Source organism: Phocoena sinus, chromosome 18, assembly GCF_008692025.1.
Source record: "Phocoena sinus isolate mPhoSin1 chromosome 18, mPhoSin1.pri, whole genome shotgun sequence".
Taxonomy (NCBI): Eukaryota; Metazoa; Chordata; class Mammalia; order Artiodactyla; family Phocoenidae; genus Phocoena; species Phocoena sinus.
In genome coordinates, this window is record NC_045780.1 from 15,452,762 (window position 1) to 15,464,919 (window position 12,158).

Sequence of the window (12,158 nt, forward strand, 5' to 3'; positions counted from 1 at the left end):
GGATCCACAGCGTTCATCATATTCTCGAAATGATCCATGGCCACCAAGGAGGTTAAAAAAAAAATTAACATGGGACATGCTGTCCGGTAAATTAGTATTTCTTTTCAGTCTGTTTTTGACGGAGAGTCAAAACATGAGACATATATGTTTCATTGATCTAAAATGGCCTTAGAAATTTAAAAAAAAAAATGCAAGAGAAAGACCTGGATTTCTCCTGTCCCGAATGAAGGCAGTGAACAGTGGCCCAGAAGAGATGAGGGATTCTCAGATCTGGAAGGGCATGAGCGTACACACCCGGGTGAAAAATGCCATCTAGTAGGTCACATGCCAACCTCTAGCTTAGAATTCCATACTGTCGGCTGAATATTGGCATCAACATTTTCCCTGACGCTTCAAAAAAGAATCAAGATTGGTGGAGAATTTTTTTAAATAAATTTATTTATTTTATTTATTTATTTTTGGCTGCGTTGGGTCTTCATTGCTGCGCGTCGGGCGTTGCCGTGCTGGGGCTTCTCATTGAGGTGGCTTCACTTGTTGCGGAGCACGGGCTTCAGTAACTGTGGCTCTCGGGCTCTACAGCGCAGGCTCAGTAGTTGTGGCGCAAGGGCTTAGTTGCTCCACGGCATGTGGGATCTTCCCAGACCAGGGCTCAAACTCGTGTCCCCTGCCTTGGCAGGTGGATTCTTAACCACTGCGCCACCAGAGAAGCCCTGGTGGGGAATTTTTTGTGATGCTGAAAACACAGGTTACATTGAACAGATCTTGCTAAGATCCACTAGCCCTGGCAGAACTTTTGTGACAATGCTAAACACAGTACACTCAAGGATGCTTTCCTTTTTTTTTTTTTTTTTTCTGTCTACAAGAAATGCACTCTGTTTGGGGGTGGGGGGTGTTTGTTTTTCCTCCAGTTTTGTTGAGATATAATTGACAACCAGCACTGTGTAAGTTTAAGGTGTGCAGCATAATGATTTGACTTGCATACATCATGAAATGATTACCACAATACGGGTAATTAATAGAGTAGTTCTAACTGGCCACAGATTAAACCACAAGAGAACTTCAATACATTCTGAGAAAAATAAGAATAGATCTGCCCTTTGAAAAACCATAACTTGTGCAATTGTCCAGAGCAATCATTTATGAAAGTTACAAAAACATAGCCTAAAAGAAAATGTTTTTCATCTTCCTTCTCTTCTGGCGTTGATTCACCAGTCATTTTCTTCCAGTGCCCCCTTGAAGTGCACTTTCTAGAGCAATGTGCCTTGGGCAAGGGGCAGCAAATCAACTGAAATAGGTCCTGACGTACATCAGTGACTTTGACCTAAATGTCTCATGAAATTCTACACTAACTGACTCGATAAGCCTGCCATGAAAATGAAAAAAACAAAATCATTCTATATCCCAGTTATCGATTGCTACATAACAGACCACCCCAAAACTTAATTAAATGGCTTAAAACAACAATTTATCATCTCTCATGGCTCTCTGGTTGACTGGGCTCAGCTGGGTGGTTCCTGCTTGGGGTCTCTCACGTGGTTGCAGTCAGATAGCAGCTAGTTGGATGTCCAACGTGGCTTTTTCATTCACATATTTGATGGCTTAGCTGGAATGGCTGGAAGAAATGGGCTGGCTGGGCAACTCTCTCTCTCTCTCTCTCTCTCTCTCTCTCTCCCTCTTTCCACGTGGCCTCTGAGAGATAGCAGAATATGCCAGCACAAAATATGCCCCTTTGGTATAAAGATTATTTTGAGCTGTAAGCATTTGAGAAGAAGCAAACACACAAAAAACCTCTCTGCCTTCCCTCTGTTTGCCCAAAAGCAGGACATAAATTTGTAGAGATGTCCCCACCCTCCTCTACCAGAAAGAACAAAAATTAATCACCGAAAACAACCCTAGATGCTTGTCAGCCCAGAGATGACACTAAAGGAATCCACATAACCCACTTTACTCACTAACCTCTAACTTCTATTAGTTCCCCCATATATTTGCCTTCTCACAATCTACTGCCCCAGAAACTCAAAGTCTTTCGCTTTGGTTTCACCCGTCTCTAAAAATGTACTGCTTTTTTGTTAAGATGCTCTATAACCCTGAGTTACAACCACTCATTTGAGTTACTCATCTCTGAGTGCTCCCATGTGTATGCATGATGCATGTGTTAATAAACTGCTATTTGTTTTTCTCTTGTTAACCTCTCTTTTGTCAGTGTAATTTACAGAGACCCAGCCGATGAAACTACAATGGGTAAATGGAAAAGAGATCCTTTTCCTTCCCTTCACCTCTCTACATGGCTAGCTTGGGCTTCCTCACAGCATGGCACCTTAGGGTATTTGAATTTCTTACATGGAAGCTGGCTTGCCTTGCCGTGAGGTTTCCACAGATGCAGGCTAAAGCTGCACAGCTTTTTATGACCTAGCATTGGAAGTCACATAACATCACTTCTCTGACATTCTATTGGTAAAAAAATGAGTCACAGGGCCAGCCCAGATTCTAAGGGAGGGAACTACATTTCCCTTCAGATTCCAGGAGTAGGGACTTCCCTGGTGGTCCAGTGGTAAAGAATCCGCCTTACAATGCAGGGGACTTGGGTTTGATCTCTGGTCAGTGAACTAAGATCCCACATGCCGCGGGGCCACAAGTACTGAGCTTGTGCACCTCACCTAGAGCCCGCGTGCCGCAAGCTACAGAGCCCATGCGCTCTGGACCCCGCGTGCCACGACTAGAGAAGAGAAAACCGCACACCACAACTAGAGAGAAGCCTGCACACCACAACAAAGATCCCACGCGCCTCAACAAAGATTGCACATGCCGCAACTAAGACCCGACGCAGCCATAAATAAATAAATAATAAATAAATCTTTAAAAAACCCCACAAATTCCAGGAGGAGTGGCTCATTGGGACCATCTTTGGAGACTTGCTACCATCACATCTTTTTCTTTTTTTTAATGTTCCTAGCAGCATTGTTCTTAATAGCCCAAACTGGAAACAACCCAAAAGTCCACCAACAGTAGAATGGATAAATAAAATGTGGTATACACAATAGAGTATTATATAGCAATGAGAATAAGTAAACTGCAATTATACACAGTAACATAAATCATTACAGTAAATGAAAAAAAGCAAGCCACTAAAATTCCTATAGTATGATTACACTTACATAAAAGTCAAAAACAGGTAAGATCAAATAGTACTGTTCAGATGTGCACACATAGTGGTAAAATTCTAAAGAAAAAGGAAACGAATTGGGGAGTTGGAGAGGTTATAAATGGGGTGGGACACACAGGAGAGCGGGTAATGTTCTTTTTCTTGAGCTGGTGCTGACTGCAGGATTTGTGTTTATAGTAATTATCTAAACCATAATTTCCGCTTCATGGACTCTCCTGGTCACATGTTATGTTTCATAATGAAAACAATATTTAAAAAGAAGAGGAACAAGGAGTAATAGGAAGAGGGAAGAAGAGAAGGAAGAAGAAGGAGAAGAAGGAGGTGGAAGTAGAGGTGGAGGTGAAAGAGGAGAAGGAGGTCTACCACCACATCTTCGCAAACTTTTTTTTTTTTTTTTTTTTGGCAAACTTTTAATTAAGCCCATTCACTTTATCAGTCTATTCTGCTGGGGTTCTTTTTTTCCATTTCCAACCATCTTGATGGTCTTTTAAGAAGTTCACATTTCGATTTATATAAAATTTTGCACCCTCCCGGCACATAGATGTGTTCGCCAACTCTAAAGCTCCTGCAGAAGACAATTTTGGTTGATTATTATTAAGAAATTATCTAAAGATTCAAGAAGGCTAAATCATCAAGAAGGCTAGTAAACACTGTCCTTTACAAGAATGTCTTATGACTTCAAATGGGGCACACCTGGAGAGCACCAAAGCAATTGTTTTTCAGCAATTACTACTTCTGGACCGAACAGTGAACTTTCATCAGTCAACCCTTATCAGATAGTCCAGGGAGAATATACTGCTGTTGTTTTTAAAACCTGTAATATATTTCTACATGCAGGTGCTAAAGGAAATGAAATGAAAGAATTTTTTTAAATCAGGAGAAGATTGATTCCAGCCAATTCATGGTGCGGCAGACCTCTGGAATCTATGATTCAAAGGCGGGAGTCTAAGTAAAAGGAATATCGATATCGCATCAATTGTGTTCTAAAGCAACATGTGCACGTAGCATTCGATATTGAGAAGAGTTCTTCAAATGTTCTGATGATAGTACATCCTTGGGTGAGGCGAGCCTAAGAGTTTAGGAGGGGTCATATCCTGACGCATAGATAGGCATTCTTGGCTCTCTGTAGCACGATGGGCAGACAGGAAAGACCATCTCTGAGAATTAGACCTGCCCTTGGGTGTCACCAGATACCAAGGGAAAGGGTTGGGCCAGCTGCCAGAATACAGTGGTTGAAGCCTGTGCTGATAGCCACCTAGAGTCCAGTGCGATAGTTATATTTATTGCCATGTAACACACACACACACACACACACTCCACTCAAGTGATATATAGTACTCTAATTCCAAAGCACTCCATGAATAAAATGATCATTTGAAATTTGTTAGCTAATGGGTTAGAAGTGGGGTTCAATAACTGGTGGTTCACTAAACTGTAAAACTGTTATGCATAGTATTAATAATTATATAGAAACATTGAAACCAGGCTAAGTTATCCAATGTTACAAAAGAACAACTAAGATATTAAAATAGCAGTTTAGCTTAATGGTACAAGCAATTTCACTTCATCTTCATGAACTTCCTTCCCATACTATCTAATCTACCCCAGATTCATTTCCTACATTATTTAATTACTATGCTAGGGACTTCCCTGGTGGTCCAGTGGTCCAGTGGACTCTGCACTTGCACTGCAGGGGGCCCGGGTTCGATCCCTGGTAGGGGAAATAAGATCCCACAAGCCGGAAAACACGGCAAAAAAAAAAGTTTTAAACAAAAATTACTCTGCTAATTCTATGAAACACCCTACATCTGAGTAAATAATACATCTGGGAAATATCTAAATGAATAGAAAGATACAGGAAAAGTTAGAAATATCCTGGTAATCTGACATTTGCTGCAAATCTGCTCATGCTAGGGGACCACAATAGGACAAATAGAGAGGCCACTTCTCCCCAGTGCCAGGAGAGTGGAACACAAATGTCACAGCACAGATGAGTTTTACAGGTACTGTGACTACCTGCTCATGCATCCATCAAAATGTTTGCTGCTTGTCTTATTCTACTTTACATTAGACTTGCTCTGTCTGCATATACTTCATATGCAATCAGATTTAATCTATATTATGAATTGCTTTTCAATCACTAGCCTGTATATGTGACTTCATTTTCCAATAAATATGTTGCTTTGTTGTCTATTATATACTAGTTTACATTGCTACCAATATATTTATTTTTAGCTATACAATTTTTTATTTTATTTTCAGGGTTGGTAGACATTTTTTTTTTCCGTTATGGTTTATTACAAGATATTGCATATAGCTCCCTGTGCTATAAAGTAGGACTTCATTGTTTACCTATTTTATATATAGGTAGACATTGTTGAATATCCAGGATTTATGATTTAATATTTCCATTTCATAGAATCAGTATACTTTATTTGACGTGCAAAATAATCCTTTTTCCCTAAAATCAACTTTAAATCAATTTTCAATGCTTCTATGCAAAAGAGTACAAAAAAGTAAAACCTTTCCAACAGAATTGGGAGGTGCCATATATATCTGCAGTGTAGTAATTAATGATAATAACAACATTAACTGCTGTATTGAGCACTAAACAATTTATATCTGTTACCTCACTTAATTTTCTTTTCTAAAAAATTTATTTTACTGAAGTATAGTTGATTTACAATGTTGTGTTAATTTCTGCTGTACAGCAAAGTGACTCAGTTATACACACACACACACACATATATATATTCTTTTTCATATTCTTTTCCATTATGGTTTATCACAGGATATTGAATATAGTTCCCTGTGCTCTACAGTAAGACCTTGTTGTTTATCCATCCTGTATACCGTTTGCATCTACTAATCCCAAACTCCCAATGCATCCCTCCCTTATCCCTACCTCCCCCTTGAAAACCACACGTCTGTTCCCTATGTCTCTCAAATTTCTGAATAACATCTGGATGATCCGATGCAGGGTAATTGTGTGTCACAGCAGATGATGACATCGTGTAACAAGGAGTCCAAGAATTTGAAATATTTGAAAATCCAACTAGCCAGGTCGCCAGAGGCACTGAGGTTTGTTCTTTGTGAAGTAAGCCTGCGGAATAAACCCACTTATCCAGCAGTTTTAGCTAACCATTTCAATATACTTGTGACCCCACTCGCAAAAGTGTTAAATTATTACAGGCATCTTTCAAAGGCAATGTACCAGGTAAAGGCACAGAAAGAGGTAGAGAATGAGGCTGGACGGCTCACCTTGGGGTGAAGCCTGTCCCGAGGTTTTCTGGTCTGGGTGGGGCATGGCTGTGTGGGGCAGAGCGTTAGATGGAGAATTTGTCTTCTTTTTTCAGAGGTGGAGTAAGAGGAGTTTTGTCTCCACACCTTCCACAGTGGGAAATTTTTATCTTTCTCCCTGTATATACATATATTTCCAGCTAATCTAGTTTATAAACCAGGGCAAACTAGAGTATCAAACACAGCCTAAAATAGATGAATATATATGTGTACCTATATAAAATAAATAGAGATATATGAGATCAGCATAAACATGTAGTACTTGTTATGTGAAAATAAGGTTTTAGTCCTCTTGGAATACAAAAATGAGTAAGAATTCATTCCTGCTTCAAGGGGCTGGTGATCTGGGTGGGGTCACATGTAGGTTAGCAGGTGGTGTGACAAGACACAGAAGGCAATGGTGCAAAGTGACACAGGCACAGGCTCCTGGGGGGCCCAGGTGGAGGAGCCTCCCCGATGACGTGAGTCTTTTCACAAGGTCTTCAGTGCTCAAAGCCAAGGACAAGGTAAGCGGGGAGGGGGCTTTGAGACAGGCCGTGGCAGCGTTTATGCAAGATGTGATGGAAAAGGAAGTGGTTTTGTGCCCTTCAAATTAGACGTCTAGATGCTTGCCTTTTCCCTCTCTGTGTAAAATGACTCATTCTCAGTATATTTATATATAAAATTGCTTTGGACTTTTAAGTTTATCAAAGACCAGGATCATATGCTAACGTGTATTGCCCAGCAGAAGACAGAGAATTATGGTGAAACAGCGCTTAGCAAGTGACCTCTGGAGATGACAGAGATGTTTCCAGGCAAAACTGTCCTCGGGCCCTGTTCCGAAGTGTCTGAAAGTTCCCCGGTCGCCCCATCCCCACGCCTTTTCATACTCATCCTCTCCAGGCGCCCTTCTCTCTGCTGCCCTCGGGCTTCTCCGAGCCGCCGTGTTTTGGGCCTCAGCCAGGCCTGGCACCCTGGCCAAAGGCTCCTCTGCAAATGAGCCTTCCCTTCCCAGCTCCTGTCTATCAGACACCCTCTCTCCCATCCATCCGCTGGGAGGACTGGCTGTATCATTTAACTAACTAACAGTAATATATGAAAGCCCAAATTACTGGCTTATGATACGAGCTATCGCAAGAAAATATAATTTTTAAAAGAAGGCGTTTTAAGCTCCAATAAGCAAAGGCTGTAGCTTCAGCTAAGATTGTTTTCTCTTTGCTTTCCTGGCCCTCTCAACTGATGTCCTCCGGGAAACTGCTTCTCTGCCTGAGTTAATGTGCTCTGACCCTTGGAGACATTTGTAACGTTCAGGTGCCCTCTGGCGGCGAGAATAATCTCATGTTACATAAAACATGTGTACCGTGTGCGTGTGTGTGTGTGTGTGTGTGGTGTGTCTGTGTGCACGCACATGCGCACACTTCCACCGAAAGACTACAGTGATCAGAGCCTCTGCTGGGGGTCCCATCATCCGTCTTCCCACCATCTAGACCCCAAGTCCAGGCCCTCACTGTCTTGGGCCTTGATTGCTCCACTAGTCACCTGCCTGGTCCCCTTCCCCTCATTCTCACTCTCCTACCATTTCTTCTCTACCCAACCAGCAAAGTGATCCTTTAACTTAATTTAGGCCATTTTCCCCACCAATTTAATTGAAGTCTCCCCCTTGCACTTGGAATTTTTTCCCCCAGAGGGCAAGATTTCACTTTGTCACTACATCAGATCTCACAAAATAAACCCGACACAGCCAGCAACACTGAGCAGATAAAGTGCCAATCAAAAGGTATTTCTATTACACAAGAGTGAGAGCAGCCGACTTAAGAAGCAATCTATTCCAGACACTGAAGTAAGGAAGAGAAAATCTTACCAGGTGGGGTCTGTGCAGGGCAAGCAAATAGGCATAAATGTGGTAAATGACCAGCCTTAGGCTACTGCTCTGACCTCCTTCCCTACCTCTCTGTACGCCTTGCTCACTGCACCCCAGTAACTTGGGCCCTCTTCCTGTTCTCTGTAGAGCCTTGTTTCAGGACTGTTAGCTTTGGCATGAAATACTCTTGTACCTGGAATATCCTTCTCAAAGAGTGTTCCATGATTGGCTCCTTCACATCTTCTTTTTTTTTTTTTAAAGACTAGTCCTTTGTTTTATTAATTAATTTATTTACTTTTGCTGTGTTGGGTCTTCGTTTCCGTGCGAGGGCTTTCTCCAGTTGCAGCGAGCAGGGGCCACTCTTCATCGCGGTGCACAGGCCTCTCACTATCGCGGCCTCTCTTGTTGCGGAGCACAGGCTCTGGACGCGCAGGCTCAGTAGTTGTGGCTCACGGGCCTAGTTTTTCCGCGGCATGTGGGATCTTCCCAGACCAGGGCGCGAACCCGTGTCCCCTGCATTAGCAGGCAGATTCTCAACCACTGAGCCACCAGGGAAGCCCCCTTCACATCTTCTTGACTTAGCTTGCCAGTCCCTTTGTCAATCACTTTAACATCTAGTGAAGCCAACCTGCCGACTCTATCACGTGGCCCTAGCACTCATCACTACCTGAAATGATTTTTCATTTACTCACCACATTCATTGAATGCCTGCAGGGGGCGCTATCTCATGCATTCGAGATACATCAGGGTACAAACAGACCAGCTCCCTGCCTCGTAGAGTTTACAGATCTTGTCAATCCTGTTTTTTTCCTTATTTCCATTAGCCTCCCCGACTAGGATATGGAAGCAGGGACCTTGGTCAGCCTTGTTCACTGCTTTATCCCCAGAGCCTAGAACAGTGCCTGGCACACCGTTTATGGCCAATCACTATTTGTTGAATGAATAAGCAAACGTTTGTATTTTTTATTAGGGTACACAAAACAACATGTTAAATTCCTATCATTGTGATAAAATTAATTCATTTACTGTAAAAATGAGGCAAAGAAGATACCTAATTATCTATTATTCCAGTGATTGATAACAATAGTTAGCATTTATGGACCACTTACTATGTGTCAGTCACTGTACTAAGTGCTTTATATGTATTATCTCACCTTCAGAAAATTCCATGACACAGGTAGGGCCATTCTCCTCGGTTTTTTGGGTTTTGTTTTTATTTATTTATTTAGGCTGCGTTGGGTCTTTGTTGCTGCGCGCGGGCTTTCTCTAGTTGCAGAGAGCAGGGGCTACTCTTGGTTGCGGTGCACGGGCTTCTCATTGCAGTGGCTTCTCTTGTTGCGGAGCACGGGCTCTAGGTGCGCGGGCTTCAGTAGTTGTGGCTCGCCGGCTCTAGAACGCAGACACAGTAGTTGTGGCACACGGGCTTAGTTGCTCTGCAGCATGTGGGATCTTCTCGGACCAGGGCTCGAACCCGTATCCCCTGCATTGGCAGGCAGGTTCTTAACCACTGTGCCACTAGGGAAGCCCCATTCTCCCCTCTTTAAGATGAGGAATTTGAGGCTTAAAGAAGTTGCCCACCATCACAAAGCCATCAAATGGGAGGACAGGACAGTCCAATTCCAGAGTCCATGCTTTCAACCTCCTCTGTGTGCTACCTCTACACACATCCACATTCACATGAAGAAGGTCTACTTTACTCAATGGCTCCGTCTCCCACCCTCTGAATAAACTCAGCACTCTTAGCTGGGCACGTGGGACCCTTACTGAGCAGCCCTGCTCTTGTTTCCCTCACCTCCTACTCTGCACTGAAGCATCAAGGCTCCCAGACTTTTCTGTGCTGCTTTCCTCTCCTTGCAATTGTATGGTTTGTTCCCTCCTTTGAAACTCCTACTCATAATTCCTACTAATACTTCAAAACTCAGCTATCACTTTCTCCAGATGCCCTTCCTGGTTTCCTGGGCTGGGTTATGTGCCCTTTCTCTGTTGCCCCCCAGCACCTTTGACATGCCTCTATAATTCTCAGTAAACTGTCTTCCCTCCCTGCAGTAGAAGCTACTTGGGAGATGAGGCTTTGCTTTTCATCTCCAGATTTCCAGAGTTTAGCACAAAGCTTGGAAGAGAGGTGTTGAATAATGCTTTGAATAATGGATTTTTATTTGGGGATTAGTTGAATGCCATGCTTTAGTATTTTACACACAGTGAGGAAAGGATCCTATGATAAAGAGAGGGTTAGAATGTGGCACGTGGAAGTCTTCATTGATGAGACCAATGGAGTGTAAAAATGGGGGGCTGAGAGGCACAGGCATGGGCGGAGTGGTACTTAACGCAACAGTTGGTAGAACTGAATCATTCTGTTTATTCTCACCCCAGTGGAAGAAGAGATACTGGGATTTCCCCCTCAGGCCTCTGACTCCAGAGCCTGTGCTAATCTCTAGGCCAGGTTGCCGCAAATATACTGGGCCTTCCAAAGAATGGATGTATCCCTTTATTTGTGTATCCTTTCAGTGGTTATATCTGTCTGTGTTTGCAAAGAATCAATTTTCTAGAAGCACATTTTTTTTTTTTTGGCTGCACCACATGGCTGGTGGGATCTTAGTTCCCACAGGGATTGAACCTGTGCCCCCTGCAGTGGAAGCACGAAGTCCTAACCACTGGAGCGCCAGGGAATTCCCTAAAAGCACTTTTAAAATGTTCATAAATAGGGCTTCCCTGGTGGCGCAGTGGTTGAAAGTCCGCCTGCCGATGCAGGGGACACACGTTCGTGCCCCGGTCCGGGAAGATCCCACATGCCGCGGAGCGGCTGGGCCCGTGAACCATGGCGGCTGAGCCTGCACGTCCGGAGCCTGTGCTCCGCAACCAGAGAGGCCACAACAGTGAGAGGCCCATGTACTACAAAAAAAAAATAATAATAATAAAGTTCATAAATAGCTAATTGCCTAATGATGGGTGCACTGTCTTAATTTACTCAAGTTTACACAACAACTAATAGAGCAATTTGCCTCTAGATACTCTTCTCTTAACCACTGGCCTATCTTGTCTTAAAACAACTCAGCCATTCAATCATTTGTTCTACAAATACGTATTGAGCTCTACAACATACCAGCTATTGTTCTAGGTCAGCAACGTTCAATAAAATTTTGGTGGTGATGAAATAGCCTGTATCTGTCCTGACCAATATGGTAGCCACTAGCCACAGACAGCTCTTGAGCACCTCCATGTGGCGAGTACAACTGAAGCACTGAGTTTTAAATTTTACTTCATTGCAATTAAGTTAAATTAAGTAGTCACACGTAACAAGGGGCTACCAAAATGGACAGTATAATTCTAGATGCTAGGGAAACATCAGTTAGAAACAAAGATCTCTCCTCTTGAGGAGTTTACATTTTGGGGATGAAGGTAGAGGTGAGAAAGGAAGAGAAACACAGTAAATAAAACAATAAATAAGTGAAATATATAGCACATGATGTGCTACAAAAAATGAAATGTGCAGCAGAGGAAGGAGGGCCTAAGTTGCATTTTAAAACACAGGGGTCAGGGCTTCCCTGGTGGCGCAGTGGTTAAGAACCTGCCTGCCAATGCAGAGTACACGGGTTCGAGCCCTGGTCTGGGAAGATCCCACAAGCTGCGGAGCAACCAAGCCCACGCACCACAACTATTGAGCCTGCGCTCTAGAGCCCGTGAGCCGTAACTACTGAGCCCGTGAGCCACAACTACGGAAGCCTGCGTGCCTAGAGCCCGTGCTCCACAGCAAGAGAAGCCACCGCGATGAGAAGCCCGCACACTCCAACGAAAAGTAGCCCCCGCTCGCGGCAACTAGAGAAAGCCCGCGCGCACCAACAAAGACCCAACGCGGCC